This window comes from Lissotriton vulgaris, chromosome 1_2 (genome assembly GCF_964263255.1).
Source record: "Lissotriton vulgaris chromosome 1_2, aLisVul1.2, whole genome shotgun sequence".
Lineage (NCBI taxonomy): Eukaryota > Metazoa > Chordata > Amphibia > Caudata > Salamandridae > Lissotriton > Lissotriton vulgaris.
The window spans coordinates 188,935,696-188,941,695 of NC_141686.1; the positions used below are offsets into that span (position 1 = coordinate 188,935,696).

Sequence of the window (6,000 nt, forward strand, 5' to 3'; positions counted from 1 at the left end):
CTCCGAAGTGTCCTTAATCATTAATTTTCCAACCGCTACTTTCCCATAGAGTTTTACAGAGCTCGCTCCTTTGTTCTCACACTGCACCCGTCCTCTGTCGGTCCCCTATGTCACTAGCTTGGGTGGTTCCTTGGGGTCCCAGAGATTCTATGTGCTCTAGGCACTCAGTCTAGTTAAGTAGTGGTTGTTATACCACTTTCTTATATGGTTTGGTCTCCCCCTGGAACCCACTGTGTATTGTGCTGTTGTTCTGGTGATTTAATATTGTGTGCTTTGTGCTCTAATCTCATAAAGAGGTTCGAAGAGAGTGTTTAGTAATAAATACATATATTTTATATATTTCTTGTGTGGTTCTCCTTTCATTTGGTTATTCAGGAGGTTCTAATCTGGTAAAACAAGCTGCTTTACATTCCTTCGAGACTTAGCCTGAAGGCTTCTCTCCACAGCTACCACTTTCTTTAAAGGTTGTCTTTGACCTAATCATCAAGAAGGGTTGTTTGGACTGGTGCAAGGTGCCCACTTTGATTAGTGGACAGCATATACCAGGCCAACTTCTCACAAGGTAGCTTTGTGAATCCAGAGACACCAGACTTGGGGGTCGTATCTCTTCCCAATTGGAAATCACACTTATAAAATGGAGAAAAACGATTTTGCGGGGTTCTCTCTACCAAGACATGTACAACTTAAAAGTACATGTCCTGCCTTTAAATACATTGCATCCTGCCATTTGTGGTATCCAGGGCCTACCACTGAGGTGACTTATATGTATAAAAAGGGATGGCTAGGTCCTGGCAAAAGGGTTGTTTTGCCAGGTCGACATGGCAGTGTAAAAGGCATACACAGGCTCTGCTAAGGCAGGCCTGAGGTGTGGTTAAAGGGATACTTACTTGTAGGCCCACTAATAGCATTCAATTTACTGGTCCTGGGTACAACAGGTACCAAATTACTAGAGCCTTATAGGTAAATTAAATATGTCAATAAGGGATGAACCAATATTACTACATTTAGTGGAGCGAGCACAAGCACTTTAATATTGGTTAGCCGTGGCAAAGGGATGTATGTCGATTCAACGCATACTTTTACAACGCATACCTTTACAACACATTTTTACACGCAACATCCATTACAACGCATTCCATTACAACGCATGCCATTACAACAAATTCTTTGAAACTACCTTTACAACGCATTCCACTACAAAGCATACTACATTTACAATGCATACCATTACAACGCGTACCATTACATTGCATGTATGGTAAGTATTGGATAGTGTAGGGGTAAAATTACTATTCTAACTCCAGGGGGGTGCAACAGTAGGGTAAGTGTTGGATAGTGTAGGGTAAAAAATTACTATTCTAACTCCAGGGGGTGCAACAGTAGGGTAAGTATTGGATAGTGCAGGGGTAAAATTTAATATTCTAACTCCAGGGGGTGCAACAGTAGGGTAAGTGTTGGATAGTGTAGGTATGCGTTGTAATGGTATGCGTTGTAATGACTGCGTTGTAATGACATGCGTTGTAGTGGTATGCGTTGTAGTGACATGCGTTGTAATGGTTGCGTTGTAATGGCATGCGTTGTAATGGGTGTTGTGTTGTAAAAGTTTCATTTTAAAGGTAGTGCGTTGTAAAAGTTGCGTTGTAAGTGTTGTTTCCCGTGGCAAAGTGGTAAGAGTCCTTATACCAGCAAAAACAAGATCAGAAAAATAGAGGGAGGCAGGGAAAACGTTGGGTGGGGGGAGACCACCCTAAGGGGGTCAGGTCTAACAGAATCTATGCATGATGGGGCACTCGGTGAGTGAGAAATGCCAATATTACACCTACTTATAGGGGTCCTTGAAGCATTTACATTCTGTGTACATATACAACCTAGACAGCCCTTCAAAAGGCTGCTAATCCACCCACCACAACTGCATAACCAATAAGGCTATCCAGGAGAATCCCTATTCTCTGGAAAATGCCTGTAATAGATTCACACATCGTACACAATAAAGATAAATGAAAGGGAAACAGAATTTGAAACAATCTGTTTAAGAATTATTCAAGGTCACCAGGGCAAGACTCTCTGCAGAACAGAGCTGGCTCTATCAGGGAACCCCCTGAAAGGCTGGTACCCTGGGCCCTTCTTAAAATGCCTCTAGCTGGTTTTATATGTTGTTAGAAAGCACATACATTAGCTAAATGCATCACATAGACTTTGGCGTGAGCTGGGCTGCCAGAGCTTGCGTTGCCTGCTATTGGACTTTACATGTTTCCCAAGTGATGTCCATGAAGCGTGAGGATCATTAATTCTGGATCTAGGCTACTTTGAGAATGCTTCAGAAGGGAGTTTAAAACCCAGAACTCAATTTCACTGTCTTGAAAAGTGACGCAAACAGTGCTTAATTTGAACTGGTGGCAGACGGTGGGTGGCAAGTGCATTTATGTTTGGGGATGAGCACTTATTTCACTGAATCAGATTTTTACTGATAGCAAGAATGAAAACACACATAGCAGAAAGGAGGAGGTGGAGAAAGACGGACAAAGCATCACAAATGGAGAAAGCAGGTAATTGCAAGAGTGGGATAAACTGTCAGGGAGGGTCCGGTACTGGATTAAAGAGGGCGGAGGTGAATTAAAGGCTACACAGCTTGGATCTCGTGCCGACATCTAGTTACATCAGCTGCGGTCTTCTGAGTGGAGCTTTCGGCACCCGCACTCAGTCATTTACAAATTAAGCACTGGACAAAAAGCAAAGCAAACTCATGGAAGGGCATTTACTTTCCAGTGCTAAAGGTACTCTTCAATTGAAAGGTCCCTTTTCTCAGCACAAACAGCACTTTGCACCTCTTTTCAGCCTAATGGATTTTTTTGGGCAGTACTTGGGTGGATATGAAGAGTCCGCGTACCTTTTTACAGAACCTTGTTCTGCAAAGTTAGTCAGCCCAGGTGTTTGTGCCATAAACGAATGCCTTCTTGAAGCAGGAGCTAACCAGGAGAAATGTTGTCATTTTGTGAAATATTCCACACATTGCAGTTGTGTTGCACTGCACACCACACATAAAATGTGTGGAATGTTTCAGAATGTGTCTCTGCATAGGATGTTGTACTGGAAGGGTAAGCTGCCTCTACAGATCCTATGCTGGAGAGCAGATGTACACCTCTGCACCATGATTGAAAGGGTGTGCATGGCTCAAGGGTGCCTTTATAGTCGCCACCACAGGATATAATAGCAGTAGGTAATGTTCTTAATAAATATGGCTCTGCGCTGCTCCGCCCTCTTGATCCACGCATAGCACCAACGTTGGTTACCGTGCTGCATTGTACTTAACAATAACGATTCTGGCCCTCAGTGTTGGTTAGGGCTTAGCTGGTTGGACCTATGGAGATGGTGGGTAGGTTGGGATTTTAATGTTAGGAGCATGAAAAGTGGTCCCCGAAGACTGAGGACATTACAGTGTATGTACACGCTGAGATATGCATCTAGCACACCATATGATTGATGCTCTGAGTGGAAGGAGGGCTCACATCTAGAAACAGGGCTTCAGCGTAGAAATCAAATCTCTGCTTGTTCTTTGACAACAATCTGAAATGGACTCCTCTAGGCTTGAGCTTGTCTTCGAGCACATTATGACCTTTTAGAATTCAAAGAGGGATTCAAGAATACTCCTATAAAGCTATGAGTGTTGCTGATTTCCATGAGCACTTCTGGAAACCATTCTAAATTCTAATCTACCACCTTGGGAAAGAGATTGAAATGTATAACTGTGAGAAGTGTAAAACGAGCAGGACTACTTTACTAAGGTATAGTTAGGCTCTAAAACCTTTATCTTTCTTATTTGGTGGTATCCTTGTCCATTCTCCAAATACCTAATGTTGTCCTTCGAATAATGGATAATGGTAACTCGTGTCTTCTTATTCTGCTTAATCTCTCAGCGGCTTTTGATACCGTCAACTGAACATCCTCACCCTGAAAGATCTCCTGGGATTCAGAAGAACTACAATTCATTGGTTTGTAACCCACCTGGTAAACCAAAAGCTAGTGAAGGTGGACCACGCGCTGCAGCTGTCCCTCACAGGACTTAGGTTATGGCGGGCAGGCTCTTTCAATTAAAACAGCTATTCAGGGCCGGCATCTATGTTAATGTGGCTTCCTAAACCAATCCTGAGTTGATTCAATGGTGATGAGCTTGGAGAGAGTGGTGTACAATGCGCTGTCGTAGAGTCTGACACGCACCCATTTTAAATCATCAACATTATCATCAGTCACTCCTCTTTCCTCACCCCCCATTCCTAACTGCTCATCCATCATTTCTCATCCCTGACTCCTTAATCATCATTCCTCGTGCCACATTCTCCAGCCCCGAACCCTCTCTCATCACTCCTTATCCATCATTGCTAAGTCCTTTTGCCTCATCCCTAAGCCCTGAGACCTCGCTCATCACTCCTTATCCAACATTGCTAAGTCCTTTTGTCTCATCCCTCAGCACTGAGCCCTCGCTCATCACTCCTCATTTCCCATCCCCGAGTCCTTATGCCTCTTTCCTCATGCCTCATCCCCCAGCACTGATCCCTCACGCATCACTCCTCATTCTTCATCCCTCACTCCTTACGCCTCATCCCTCAGCACTGATCTCTCACTCATCTCTCCTCCTCCATCTCTCCTCATCCCTTCAGTAAACATCGATTTATTTCCCAAAAATCCTTTTTGCAATCAAATATTACAGTCTTTTTTGTCTTCCAAAGGAGGCCATTCCTGAAACACTGGTGAGCATTTGCTAAGGTTTGCGTAGATACATGGCAATTTCAACGTCCCGTTCCTTTCAATGATGGAGCCTCCTTACTGAAGCAGAGTGGAAGGCCTGGACAAATGCACCTCGACAAGACACAACAAGCAGTTGTGTGGCACTCAGAGTAAAAAAAGAATGGGTTTTGTGAAATGGTTGTTAGCGCTGAGTCTGTTTACAAGTCATACATGCAGACACATAGCCTGATGGCTACACCCCCACAAACACAACAGACTTACCTCACAGAGCTGCCTGTGTAGTGCAGACTTCAGAAGAGCTCAGCAACCTTTTGGCCTCAGAGCTCTCACTGCCCTCTTATATTTGCACTCCTGGGCACAACCTAGATTTACTTCCTCCTTCATGAATTGCTCAATCCCTGCTCCTTAACCAGAACATAAATGCAATCACTGTTCATTTTGAATAAACAGTGACAGGTGTGCCGCATAATTGCAGTCAGATGAGCGAAGGCGGGTTCCACAGCTTATTAACTGCAGATGGAGGTTTAAGTGACTTTTGTTTTGCATTTCCTGGATTATAAAATGCCTTCCATTCTTTAGAACGTAAACTGTGACCGTTCAGATGCCCCTTCTCGTCCTTACTCCCTCTTGTGAAGACTGTAAGCTTTCTCCATGTTGAAGAGAATTTTCAATTAAGATTTTCCCAAATTGACACTTCCTTGATGTGTCTCACAATGAAACAGTTATGTAGGCATTGACGTATGTACAAAAAGAAGCATTGGCTTGGGACTGACTGTGAGAATGGATGTTCGAGCTACTCTAAGACAGAGCAAGGTTTTTATAGACAACCATCATTAAATGCAATTTCTTTTAGAAGTGATATTTCCTGCATTTGACTACTGGTATCCTGTGCCACTACCCACTGTTTAAAAAGGTCACACTCTGGCCCAAGCCCTGGCACCTGCTTCAGCTAAACTCCTTTCATTTCCTTATGTCAAACCAAACACTTGGCTTGCTGCGGCTAATGTGAACAAAGCTCCCAGCTGTGTTTAACCTCAGAGCCTGGTTTTCCTATAGTGGATAAAAGACAATGTATTTATTTTATTTGAAACGTTTTATAAACCGCAAACATGATCCGTACGTGTATCAGAGCGCTGTACAAAGATAGGGAAGCGAGGGGACGTAAAAAACATGAGTGCAACACCAGGGAACTTAAAGAACAAGAACACGCAACAATATATCTCGTGGGACATGTGAGGTATGAGGAAAAGCAGCAGG

The 6,000-nt window shown here is 43.5% G+C and overlaps 1 protein-coding gene across 1 annotated transcript in view; it reads right to left on the bottom strand.

The window, feature by feature from the left end:
- Positions 1-5,091, bottom strand: part of LOC147734876 (alpha-N-acetylgalactosamine-specific lectin-like) — a 124,130-nt gene extending 119,039 nt beyond the window's left edge. Inside the window, exon 1 of the mRNA XM_086952519.1 lies at positions 5,005-5,091. The gene's annotated coding sequence lies outside the window, so the exon portion shown is untranslated. The remainder of the gene's footprint in view (positions 1-5,004) is intronic.
- Positions 5,092-6,000: the final 909 nt, after the last annotated feature.